The sequence below is a fragment of the Aulonocara sp. 'chitande type north' Nkhata Bay genome, linkage group LG12 (assembly GCF_057382095.1).
Source record: "Aulonocara sp. 'chitande type north' Nkhata Bay isolate Kocher_YH1m ecotype deep benthic linkage group LG12, A_spYH_male_GT1.1, whole genome shotgun sequence".
NCBI lineage: Eukaryota > Metazoa > Chordata > Actinopteri > Cichliformes > Cichlidae > Aulonocara > Aulonocara sp. 'chitande type north' Nkhata Bay.
The window spans coordinates 39,165,512-39,179,585 of record NC_141355.1 but is presented as its reverse complement, the minus strand read 5'-3'; positions in this window follow the sequence as shown (position 1 = coordinate 39,179,585).

The following is a 14,074-nucleotide window of genomic DNA, read 5'->3' as shown; positions in this document are numbered from 1 at the left end:
TTCCTAAGATCCACAAAGAAGCTCTCCCACTCAGACCCATAGTCAGTAGCATAAACTCAGCCACTTACAACATTTCGAAACACCTTGCTACCGTCCTTGCACCACTCGTGGGGAACACCCCACACCACATCAAGAACTCCACCGACTTCACCGACAAGGTCCAGAAACTTACCCAGGACCCAGATGAAACCATGGTTTCCTTTGATGTAGTCTCTCTCTTCACTTGCATACCCACCACAGAGGCAGTGGAGACAGTCAGAAAACGACTACAAGAAGACAGCTCCTTGGAAGACAGGACCAACTTCACACCTGATCAGATTTGCACACTGTTAGACCTCTGCCTTACCACTACATATTTCAAATACACCGAGGGCTTCTACAGACAAAAACATGGCTGTGCCATGGGCTCCCCCGTGCCACCTATTGTAGCCAACCTTTACATGGAGGAAGTGGAGAGAAAGGCTCTTGGCTTTTTTAAAGGGAGTTTACCCAGCCACTGGTACAAATATGTAGACGACACCTGGGTCAAAATAAAGGCACAAGAAGTGGAATCCTTCCCTGTGCAGATTACTACTTTTAAATACTCTAGGAGCAACAAGTAGGTCTTCAGTCCGAGAGCGAAGTTCTCTAAAGGGGAGATATGGTACTACAAAGTCATGGAGATGGAGCCTGATTATTTAAGACCTTGTATGTGAGGAGCAGGATTTTGAATTCAATTCTGGATTTAACAGGAAGCCAAAACAGGAGAAATCTGCTCTCTCTTTCTAGTCCCTGTCAGGACTCTTGCTGCAGCATTTTGAATTAACTGAAGGCTTTTCAGGGAGTTGTTAGGACTTCCTGATAATAATGAATTACAGTCGTCCAGCCTGGAAGTAATAAATGCATGAACTAGTTTTTCAGCGTCACTCTGAGACAGGATATTTCTAATTTTAGAGATGTTACGCAAATGGAAGAAAGTAGTCTTAGATATTTGTTTAATATGTGCATTGAAGGACATGTCCTGGTCAAAAATGACTCCAAGGTTCCTCACAGTGTTACTGGAGGCCAAGGTAATGCCATCCAGAGTAAGAATCTGCTTAGATAACATATTTCTAAGATTTTCAGGGCCGAGTACAATAACCTCAGTTTGATCTGAATTAAGAAGCAGAAAGTTAGCGGCCATCCAGGTCTTTATGTCTTTAAGACATTCCTGCAGTTTAACTCATTGGTGTGTGTTATCTGGCTTCATGGACAGATAGAGCTGGGTGTCATCTGCATAGTAGTGTAAATGTATGCTATGTCTTCTAATGATGCTGCCTGTATAATGTAAACAGAATTGGTCCTAGCACTGAACCCTGTGGAACTCCATAATTAACCTCAGTGTGTGAAGAGGACTCTCCATTTACATGCACAAACTGGAGTCTATTAGATAGATATGATACAAACCACTGCAGTGCAGTACCTGTAATACCTACAGCATGTTCTAATCACTCTAATAGGATATTATGGTCGACAGTATCGAACGCTGCACTGAGGTCTAGCAGGACAAGCACAGAGATGAGTCCACTGTCAGAGGCCATAAGAAGATCATTAGTAACCTTCACTAAAGCTGTTTCTGTGCTGTGATGAGCTCTGAAACCTGACTGAAACTCTTCAAATAAACCAGTTATTCATACCAGATAACTCTGGTATGAATAACTCTGAATCACTTTATGGTAAATAACCCACTATCTGCAAAACACTGAAAGAACTCCAGATGACAAGTTTGTAGTTCAACATACAAGTGACGACCTTTGACCTTCATCAGGTTTTATTAAATTGTGTCAGAGAAAATCTCATATGCTCTTCATGCAGCTGAGTACATCAAGTGTTTAAAACGGAAGCTGTGCAGGTCTGAGATACAAACTGAGGTCCTGTTAATGCTGATATATAGTGACACAGTTACATGGGTGATTAATTCTTTTGTTTTTTTTGTCTTTAACTTTATCAATAAAACAGCTGCAGCTTTCACTACAGCACGTGTGGCACTTTAACTTTTGTACTGTTTTCATCAGTTAATTTTGCAGTTACCATGTGAACATGTTGGATGATCTGTCTGCTGTCACTGGGTGGTGCTGAGGTCTGAATCTGAGGGCAGCTCCTGTAATCACAAAGAGAACAGAATCATCACAAACTGAATTATAGAGTTTATCTCTTAAATCTGAAATAAAGCTGATTCTTCTGTCCTCACACACTCAGGATCTTTAGCTCTTCTCTTACATTTTTTTCAGTTCTACAGTTTAATCCATAGTTACAGATTAATGAGGAGTTACTGAGGTACAAGCTTAAAAAAAAAATTCCCGAACAGAGATACGCAAGTTTCTCCGTGACTGCAGCTGTCAGTCAAAGCAGTTATGATGACGTTACACCCCAATTTAACATCACCGCGGTAGGAATTAGAATCAAACTTATGGGAAAGGAGACCCCTTGGACATAAATCAGCGTGATGAGAACTATTGATAACAAAAGAAAGAATCTTTGGAAAAAGTTGATCTTAGGAGAATTAATTTATTTTAGTCTGACCCCAGTACCATCCGCTAACATGGAGGAGGCGGGGTTTATGACCTATACTGCAGCCAGACACCAGGGGGCGATAGAGACGTTTTGGCTTCATTTTTGGGGTGCTGTCGCGTCGTCCATCTTTTATACAGTCATTGGTTCTGACATAAACGGTAGTAACCAGACCGAAAAGCAGCGCACATTTCGGTGTTTTATTTCGGTGCTTTTTTTTTTCCTGAGATACACTTTGGATTCTAGCCAATCATTTTACCTTTGCGAGCGTAGTAGGCGGGCCCAGGTACGTACGTTCTTTTAGAGCAGAGCTACAGATTGAAAATGGCCAAGGTGAAGCGGTGTTACATCCTGTGAGGCTGTGGGAGTGTGTGGGCGTGGTGTTGTCCTCTCCCTCTCCTCCTCCTTCTTTCATGGCCACTTTTGATATTTCTGGGTTTACGGCAGAGCCATCGCTTGCCCTGCTTGATGTTTGTAGGAAGGGGGATCTGCATGAGGTGGCAACATATTACGGGATCAGTGTCTCCACTGGTCTACGCAAAGCGGAGCTGAAGGCCGCTCTGGTGTCTGGGTTATTGGAGAAGGGGGTGGTTGTAAGGCGAGAACCCCCGAGCACACCCGGTCCAGCTGGACCAAGTGCAGCGCCTCAGGTTCCAAGCCAGGCCGTAGAACCGTCAGTGTCTACACCTGTGGGCCAGGGGCTGCCTGAGGGCAGGCCAATGACGCTGTCCGGTTTTGATCTGCTCTCCATCCAGTCATCAGAGGGTTCTAAGCAGGATGCTAGGCTCAAAGTCCATCTGGCTCGTCTCCAGCTGGAAAAGGAGGGGCTTGAGAGAGAGTTCCAGCTGAAAAGGGAGATAGAGCTTAGGCGTTTGGACGCGGAACTGGCTAGGGCTAGGGAGGTTGAGCTGAAGAAGGTGGAGGCGGAGACTAAGGTCAAGCTACGACAGCTGGAACTCCAGCAGGCCTCCTCCCCTCCTGTGGCGGCTTCGCTGTCACAGACAGAGGTACAGTTTGATGTAGGAAGGAATAGTCGTCTGGTCCCTGTATTTCGTGACACGGAGGTGGAGATTTATTTTGAATCATTTGAGCAGATAGCGACAGCCTTGCGTTGGCCGCGGGATGCGTGGGCCATCCTGCTGCAGTGCAAGCTGGTGGGCAAGGCACAGGAAGTTTGTTCCTCGTTGTCCGCTGAGTGCAGTTTGGATTACGACAAACTGAAAAGTGCAATCCTGTTGGCCTACGAACTAGTCCCTGAGGCTTACAGGCAGCGATTTCGGGGGTTGGAAAAAGCTGCAGGGTCAATCCTTCCTGGATTTTGCGAGGGAAAAGAGTGTCCTCTTTGACCGATGGTGTATGGCCTGTAAAGCTGCAGACCTAGATTTGGTGCGGGAGTTAATTCTCATTGAGGAATTTAAAAACTGCATCTCCGAGCGGATGGCAGTATATCTGAATGAACAGAAAGTCTCCACTTTGCAGCAGGCCGCGACACTGGCTGACGAGTTCGCACTCGTCTATAAAGCCAGTGTCGTTAAGCAAGAGCGACGCGACACACTAGTGAAGGCTAGCGGTGCTAGTGGTGAGCAAGACACAAGGGGAGAGGTACCTGTGCCTCGTCCCAGGTCAGACCGGAAATGTTTCTACTGTTTTAAATCTGGCCATTTAATAGCGGACTGCGAGGCCTACAGACGAAGACAGCCAGCTTCAACACCACGTAAGCCAAAAGGGATAGGGCTGATTAAAATCGCTTCCCTTGTTAACAGACCCCTTAGCACTGAGACTCCTGATGAATGTTTTAAACCCTTCATTTTCAAAGGAGCGGTGTCGCTCTCAAGTGAGCCTGAAGATGAGCGTACTGTGACCATTTTACGTGACACAGGTGGCTCATAGTCCCTCATACTGGCCAGTGCACTTGCCTTTGATGAAAAGACTGCCAGCGGCACTAATGTTATTGTTAGAGGCGTTGGAATGACTTATGTGCCCGCCCCCCTCCATCGAGTCTGGGTGCAGAGTGACCTAGTAAGTGGTATTTTTCCTGTAGCTGTGTGTCCTTGCTTCCCAATTGATGGCGTGGATTTCATAATGGGCAATGACATTGCAGGCGGGAAGGTTTATCCTACCCCAGAGGTCACAAAGACTCCTGACCCAAGTCCTTTATCAGATGTTTTAAGCTGGCAGCACCCGGATGTATTTCCTGTAGGTGTTCTTACCCGGTCACACGCCCATCGGCAGGGAGAAGTGGTTGACATGTCACAGTCAGTGGTCGGCTCTATTTTGGAAAAGGATGTGATGCCCTCTGAGGAGGAGGTGGGTCCTGATGCCAAGGAACTGGCTCAAGAAGTAGCCTGCTCTTGAACCCGCAGCCCCCCCTCTCCTCACACGGGAGGCCCTTATTATAGCTCAGAAAGAGGACCCGTCGTTAGCCAAATGTTTTGCCGCTGTAGATGAGAGTGATGGTCCGACAGGAGACAGGAAGCAGACATTTTCTGTTTGTGATGGATTGTTAATGTGCAGGTGGACCTCAAAGCCAGGGGAGGACTGGAGTGTATTCCAACAGATAGTAGTCCCGGCTAGTTTGCGTCAGCACGTGCTACAATTAGCCCATGACCATTCATGGTCAGGACATTTGGGGATAACTAAAACATATGACCGTGTTCTGCAGCACTTCTTCTGGCCGGCAATGAAGGCAGATGTTGCAAGGTATTGTAATACTTGTCACATGTGTCAACTGGTGGGCAAACCAAACCAAACTGTGCCCCCCGCCCCACTATGTCCAATACCTGCTGTTGGTGAGACATTTGAGCATGTTTTGGTCGATTGTGTTGGTCCGTTGCCAAGAACACGGGCAGGTAATCAGTTTTTATTGACCATAATGTGCTTGTCCACGCAGTTCCCCGAAGCAATTCCTCTGCGGAGGATCACCACTGCAAACATTACTAAGGCGCTAATCAAATTTTTTACCACCTTTGGTCTCCCAAAAACAGTGCAAACAGACCAGGGAACTAACTTCTTATCCCGAGCATTTAAACAGACTTTAATCTCCCTTGGCATTTCTCATTCTGTGTCCAGTGCTTATCACCCAGAGTCGCAGGGTGCACTTGAGCGTTGGCACCACACACTTAAGGCTATGCTGAAAAAGTACTGCCATGACACGGGCAGAAGTTGGGATGGTGGTGTCCCCTTTGTACTGTTGGCGATACGCAATGTTAAGCAGGAGTCCTTAGGGTTCAGCCCAGCTACCCTTGTGTTTGGCCGCGAGGTGCGGGGCCCACTAAAGATGTTGAAAGAGAGGTTCCTTAGTGAGGGTGTTCCAAAAACTAACGTGGCAGATTTTGTGAAGACGTGTAGGGATCGCTGGCAACGTGCTACCTCATTAGCAAAAGAGGCCCTGTGTACTTCCCAGGCAAGCATGAAGAAGTGGAACAACAGAAAGACTGTGAAAAGACATTTTCAGGATGGAGATAAAGTTTTAGTGTTGCTACCGGTGCTTGGTTCTGCTCTTTTGGCCCGTTTTGCGGGACCGTATGTTATAGTGAGAAAGGTGTCTGAGACAGATTATGTCCTCAGTACCCCAGAACGCAGGAGGAAAACACGCCTGTGCCACATGTTAAAACCCTACCATGATAGGGAAACCCATGAGACTGTTGCCAGCGCAGCAACCTCCAGCTCTGTCTCTGCCACCGTGCTGAGCGTAGAGGCCAGTGCTGACGACGATCTGCATATGCTTTCTGAGGGACAACAGTGTGGGCGGTTGGCGAATTCAGCTTACTTAGCCGAGCTAACGGCCCACTTTTCTCATCTGTCCCCTTCACAATGCAAAGATGTGCTTAGCCTACTGCACTCTTACCCTTCTCTCTTTGGTGATGTGCCCTCACATACTAGTGTTTGTGAACATGATATCAATGTTGGTGACGCAACCCCAATCAAACAGCACGCGTACCGCTGTCCTATGGGACAGCGCGAGGTGATGAAGAAGGAAGTCAGTTATTTAGTAGAGAATGGTTTGGCACAACCGAGCCACAGCCCTTGGAGCTCCCCATGTTTGCTTACGCCCAAGTCTGATGGCACCCCACGTTTCTGCACGACTACCGGAAGGTAAATGCAGTGACTGTCTCCGATTCTTTTCCACTTCCTCGTATGGAGGATTGCATTAATAATATAGGTCCTTCCACATTCATTTCCAAACTGGACCTTCTTAAAGGGTATTGGCAGGTGCCTTTGACCCCCAGAGTCTCCGACATTTCTGCATTTGTCACCAGAGATGGGTAGTAACGAGTAAAGTAAGGGATTACTATTGCAAAAACGGTAATTAGATTACCGTTACTTTCCCGTAGTAACGCTGCGTTATTGCGTTACTAAAACCGTGATTTTTTGCGAGAATGTCTCATGACAGTGACGTAAGCGAGTGCGCCGTTAGTGACAACAGCTGTGTGCAGATCAACAATGGATCACATATCGATTGTGGGAGAGAGTATGAGCGTGCAGCGTTTAAAGCGTGGAAGTACTGACCTTACTTTGAGTTTGATTCCATAAAAAGTGACAAAAACATTAACGTCCATCGTGCGTGGGAAGAAAACTTCTTTTTACAGCGAAAAAAACCCTAAACTTCCAAGCAAGCACCGAGTGCGCAACGACGTAATGGGAAACTCACAGAGAAAAGGATTCTTCAACTGAGCGCCGCAGCACACCTGCACCAGGGTAAACCTCCGCCTACCGCACTCCTGCTTTACAGGTGAAAATAGAGCAACAGGACCGCTGAGTCTTTGACTTTATTTATTTTCTGCTGTGTTTTACTTGCATCTGTTTGAAAGACTGAGTGTAAACACAAAAAATATTTTATTTTATGTGCTGGGAATGTGTAGAAAATAGGTTTAAATGTTAAACTAATTTATTCAAGTCAGAGAATGTTGCATATAATTAAATGTTTTGCTTGATGCATAAAGTTAAAAGATTAAAACTAATAAAACAAGTTTTAAAAAGAGACTTTTCCATTTGATTACATTTTGTATGATGGATTATGCAGAAAAAGTAGAATTGGGCTTAAAGATCTATCGCTTTATCACCTCTTCAGGTTGTAAATCGTGTTTTTAAAAAGTAACTAAGTAACTAAGTAATTAATTACTTTTGAAAATAAGTAATCAGTAAAGTAACGGGATTACTTTTTTGGGGAAGTAATCAGTAATTAGTTACTGATTACTTTTTTCAAGTAACTTGACCAACACTGTTTGTCACACCCGACCATTTCATGCAGTACACCGTGATGGCGTTTGGCATGAAAAACGCTCCGGCCACATTTCAGCGTTTAATGCAGCTGGTGTTGGGGGATGTGCCTCAGTGTAATGTGTACTTGGATGATGTAGCGATATACACAGACACGTGGGAAGAGCGTTCCAGCGGTTGGCCAAAGCCTCGTTAACTCTAAATCTCGCTAAGTGCGAGTTTGCCAAAGCGGCAGTCACCTACCTGGGAAAGCAGGTGGGTTTCGGGCAGGTTCGCCCGGTAGAGGCAAAAGTCGAGGCTGTCCTCAGCTACCCGGCCCCAGCCACTAGGCGGGAGTTAAAGCGGTTCCTGGGCATGACTGGATACTATCGCTGTTTTTGCAAGAACTTTGCGGTAGTTGTGGCCCCTTTGACAAAGCTATGTAGCCCCAAAATCCCTTTTGAGTGGTCAGGGGAATGCCAGCATGCATTTGAGTCTGCAAAATCCCTCCTTTGCAGCACCCCAGTACTGGCTGCCCCCAACTTCTCTCAGCCTTTCAGTGCTGTTGCAGGACGACGCAGAGGGTATGTGTCACCCAGTCTTGCAGCACTTCACTGTGTATGTGGGCTCTAGCTCCTTTCCAGTAATGGTGTATACAGATCACAATCCCCTTACTTTCCTCCAACGCATGTACAACCACAACCAGCGACTAATGCGCTTGGCATTGCTGGTGCAGGATTATGATCTGGTTATCCAACACAAGAAAGGGACTGAAAATCTGGTGGCTGATGCCCTCTCGCGCAGCACATAATGATGCGTTTGTTCTGTCTTTTGTATAGTGTGAATGTAAGGGGGGGGGGGGGGGGGTGTTACATCCTGTGAGGCTGTGGGAGTGTGTGGGCGTGGTGTTGTCCTCTCCCTCTCCTCCTCCTTCTTTATTGCCCCTCCCCTGTCTCTCTCTGCCCCTGCCTTCTCCTTTTAGGACACACCTGCTGCTCATCTGCCCTCGTTTACCACCAATTACCCTCAGAGGTGATATAAGCTTGAGAAGAGCAGTGTGGATGTGGGAGAGGCTTCTGGTGGATTTCCTCTGTGCTGGTCAGTGTGTGAGTCTGGTCTAGGTGTGGAAAAGGCCTGCTGTGTGTGACTAGCCCCACCGTGCGTGGCTCTTTGTGAGTAGTTCTTAACTGAGCGGTGGTTTCCCTTAAGTAACGGCGGCCTCCATTATTTTGTTTGGCCTGCCTGGTTATTGTTAATAGCAGAGTTGCTGTCTTTTTCTGTTGAAGCCTTATAGTTGTTTTCTTTCTATCTCTATAGTTGTTTTCACTATCTCTTTGGGTTGACCTGTCTGATTTATCATTAAAGCAGCGGCGCTGTCTCTTTTTGTTGTTACTATTTATATGATTGAGTTAATTGATTATAATAAAGATTTATTTTGTTAAATACCTCTGCCTGGCGTTCTTTTCATTTTAACCCGGATCCAACTGTTACTGTCCCCCACCCTCTTTGCCTAGCTTTTATGTGGGGACGTAACAAGCGGTCAAAGTCTGGCTGTACTTCACAGCAAAAGATGCAGACTCAGCAGCAACAAGTGCTTTAAGCTGATACTGTGATACTGTCAAAGGAGGTAACACCTCGAATCTGATGAAACACCTGGCGACGTATAGCATTTTGTTAAAAGCCAAGAAATGCGCCGTATTTGATAGCTTGCTGCAAGACCTCACATCGTGCACATCTACTGCGGGTGTGGTGCCTGTTATCGGACCCGGAGCAACGTCCCCCAAGAACCCGAAGAAGAGAGTCCTGGCCCCTAGCCCTGCCAGTGTAGCAGAAATGATGATGATGGCAGCAGCAGCCGTTCTTCTCTGCGTGAGGAGCTTAATGTTGTTCGTGTGTAATTTATGTTGAGTAGGCTAACCACGTTATTACATTAATGCATGTAAGGTGAACTAGCAAACATCATCATAGCTACATGCGGCTGTCTTCTTGTTTGATGGCAGATACTCCCTTCACCCTGGCCAAAAAGGCTAAAATGACCAAAGAAAAAGTGGAAAACAATTAAACATGAGAGGTTTAGGACAAAGTTTGTGTTTTTTCCATTGTTTAAGCACTGCTTCCAGCCAAGAGTGATACCATATATGCCCCATAGCTGCAGAAAAGGCTAACATTGTTATATTTTTACAAAAAAACAGCTAAACACGAGAGGTTTTTGAACCAATTTTGTGTTCTCCATTCTTTAAGCACCGGTTCGAGCACCGTTTAAGCACCGGCCGTTTCAAAAGTACCGGTTTGGCACCGGTATCGGATAAAACCTAAACGATACCCATCCCCACTCTCCACTGCTGTGTAATCAATTATTGTAAATGTAAATGTTATCAGGAAATGATCAGACAGGAGAGGGTTTTCAGGAAACACTGTTAAATGTTCAGTTTCTATGCCATATGTTAAAACAAGATCTAGAGTGTGATTAAAGTGGTGGGTGGGTTCTTTTACATTTTGACAGAAGTCAATTGAGTCTAATAACAGATTAAATGCCATGTTGAGGCTGTCATTTTTAGCATCTACATGGATGTTAAAATCACCCACAATAATCATTTTATCTGAGCTCAGAACTAAATCTGATAAAAAGTCTGAGAAATCAGGTGTTGATTCATTTAAACTAACATAATCATCCTGCTGCGTAGAGTAAATCGATTTGTTGATCAATTATTAAGTCATGTACTAACAGAGACTTGGAGCAGAGAGACCTAATATTTAATAATCCACATTTCACTGTTTTACTCTTTGGTTCAGATGTGGATACTGTATTGTTCTTTCTTTGTAATTGTTTATGTTTAAGTTGTTTGTTGCTGTTTTTAGTTTGTTTTTGTCTTTTTGGAAGCTGACACGATCTCTATGGAGATGGGTTTTTGGGGGGGTAGCAGGAGGAGAGAAGCTCCTTTGATCAGCTCCATCACCTAGTGGGGGTGGGGGGTCATAGTTTGGTCCCACCTTCGCTGTTGTGATTGGTGTGGGGGTAGGGACAGGCTTGGGGCATCGGGGGATTCCCCAGGAGCGTCTTCCTTGGGGGGCTCAACCCGGGGTTGCGGTCATGGCCTGTTAAGGGCTTTGTTGGCTCTTAGGTGATGGTTTTCTCGTGGCTGCGTGCAGCGGGGCTAGGGGAGGGTCTGTGCTGATGTCACACAGTGGAAAATTGTGTTTTTATATTTTGTTTTGGATCAGGCTATGTGTTGGTACATAGTGTCGATTTTATTTGCATGATTTTATTGTAATAGTGATATTGCATGTTTGTTTACTGATATTCCTATTGCATGATTTTATCCCCATATTTATAGTGTGTGTTTAGTGTTGATTGTACAGTACTCTTTTTTTTTTATTCCACTGTGGACTAAACAGACAATTGTAGGCAGGTGTGGGCGTGAGGTGGGGGCGTTCCCCAAGGTGGCCTTTCAGCCGTCAGGTTGACCTGTTAAAGGGGCGAGTGAGCGCAGAGACAAGAAAAGCGACACACGAAAGGTGAGCAGGAGAAAAAGGAACGCGTGCAAGCCCGCACGTGTGTGTGGAAGGAACTGTGGGTGTGCCGCGAGTCGTTCGGCGATCCAGTCCCAACGGCAGGAACGGCAACAGTGGGTGGCGATGGCCGCAATTCACAACAGGGCAGGGATGCCCCTCTGCCTGCATCTGACGGTGAGACAGGTGTGGAGTGGGGCGGGACTGTGCGGCGACGCGCTGTCAGGAGGAGACAGGTCTGCGATAGGAGCCTCCTCCCTGGTCTGCTGCTGGCGAGTTTTACCATACCAGAAGAGAAGTTCCTCTCCTGTCTCTTTCAGATAAGGACCATTCGCCCATGTGTGGCTAGACTGTGGGATTATGGGACTGTGGGGGGGTAATTTTAGCATATGGAAAACATTTTTTAGCCTTGTTTTAATAGTGTATAGTTATTTCTGCCGGCAGGGTTTGTTTTTTTTTGTTTTTTTTTCCGCCTGTCCCATTTGGTTCTTTAGCCGTCAGAATTGTTGTCTGAAGACCAACAAGGATACCCAATGGATTTACTTTGCCAAATGGATCATCGTGGCATTGCCGTATTGGTCCATTTGGTCGATCTTTGTTTTTATTATTTATTATATTTTATTTTCAGATGTTACAGACGGGACAGACATGAGTGAGGGATAGGAAAGGGAGAAAGAAAGAGGAAGGAAAGGAAAAACAGAAGGGGAGAGGGACAGTGAGAAAGGGGGGGAGAAAAAAAATAAAAATCTCCTGGATCACCTGTTGAGAGAAGAATAGAAAACAAGCAAAAAAAAAACAAAAAAAACAAAGCAACATACTAAACACAACACCATCGCATTAATCTAGCTAAGTGTAAACAGCAGTAAATACTAAATATTCAATGTTGTTGTGCAGCACGCAGGACAGATGTGCTTCGAAGTAGCAGCCAAGAAGGGTGTAATTTAAGTCTACGAGCAGTGAACACCTGTGTGCATACCTGTGTGGATCAGCGCGCTTGTATTCCAAAGGTTTCTCCATGTAACGATCTGCTAGAGGGTGTGGGGGGGCCACAGCCCCGTCCTCCAGGGTATGAAGCAGGTGTGGAGGAGATCAAAACTCCAGACATCCAGAGGCCCCCAGAACACAAGAGACCATGGAAGACCAACAGAGGGGCAGCCGCGCCACTGTCCCAGAAAGAGCTGAGGAGAGTCCCAGATGAGGGTTCACTCAGCAGCCGCGGAGCAGAAGCCAGGGGGAGTTGCAGTGACGCGCCCGTGAGCTCCGCCGGCAGCCAGCTGCGCCTGAGTGACCGAGCCCCAGGCCGAGAGGCCGGGGGCACCCCACCTCCGAAGTGGCCCGAGCGAGCCCCAGGTTCCAGGCCCCGATAAGCGGCCGCCAAGGAGTGAGCCGGTGTGTACCTGGACGCCCACCCCCAGACACAAAGAACCACCAACGCACCGATGTCTGAGGGAGTCCGCCACTGGCAGGGGAAGTGGTGGTGGGTGGAGATAGGCCTCCAAACCTTGGAGGGCCTGAGGTGTCCCCAGAGAGGTGGCGTCTGATACCCAACCTGACATATAGACACAGACATACAGGCACACACAGACACAAACATCCATTCCCACCCTCATGCTCTCATATGCACTCACTCCACACTCAACCAACGTGGAGACAGACATAAAGAGACGCTGTACACACGATCACACTCCCCAAGCGTACTCTACAAACCGGGTCTAGGTGCCCCCGCCCCTGGAGGGGGGAACTGCACCCAGACCCAGGTGGTGTTACCCTTTTCCCTGCGGTGGGGAGAGGCAGACCACCCCGACTCCGTAGCAGCAGGGAGGCCCCACACTCCAGACCACAGTCGGACGGCCAACTCCTCCTCCTAGCCCCCCCGCTCCAGCAGGCCGCAGAGAATGGGGGTGGGAGAAGACTCCAAACCTCCCTCCACCCGCTCATTGTAGTGTTGATGCATGTGTGTTCTAAGGTGCAATTACTTAATTGCCGGCAGGGTTTTTAGCGGGTTGCAAACACTGTTTTTATTGTATACGGGGAATTTTAACTGGTATTTGTGATTCTGGCTGTGTTTTTTTTTTTTATGGAAATAAATGGTGTGTTCGAAGCCAGCTTAGTTTCTGTGCCCTGAGCGCTGACCCGCTCACTCCCCTTCCTCTTGTATGTGAACGGACTTGGAGGTGAAGATTTAGGTCCACCAGTCTTAGTGGCTACACTGACAGACGTGGGTTACTGACCTGGAAGCCTGGCTGCCCCTGGGTGGGTCGGGGGCAGGCGGGGGGTTCTGGGGGTGCTCTGTCTCCGGGCTGGGGCCCTGCCGGGCCTTGGGGGCTTGGGTCCTGGTTGGTGTGTCGCCGGGGTTGTGGGCGGGTGGGTGTATGGGGGCTCAGCCCTGGCGCAGGGTGCCGCCGGTGCATCGAGCCACCTGGGGGGCTCTTCAACTGGTGGGGCAGGCTGTTACATCTTGCAGGAGGTCTCCTCTCTCCAGGAATTGACTCTGCAGGTGGGGAGAGATATAGTAGAGGTGGAGGAAGAATTCCCCCCACCATTCCACCTGCCAGTGGCAGACGCCCTCAGACATCGGTGTGTTGGTGGTTCTTTGTGTCCGGGGATGGGCGTCCAGGTACCCACCCACTCACTCCTGGTGGCTGCTTGTCGGGGCCTGGAGCCTGGGGCTCGCTTGGGCTCCTTCGGGGGTGGGGTGCCCTCGGCCTCTCGGCCTGGGGTTTGGTCACTCTGGCACAGCTGGCTGCTGGCGAAGCTCACGGGCGCGTCACTGCAACCCCCCCCGGCTGCTGAGTGAGCCCTCATCTGGGACTCTCCTCAGCTCTTTCTGGGACAG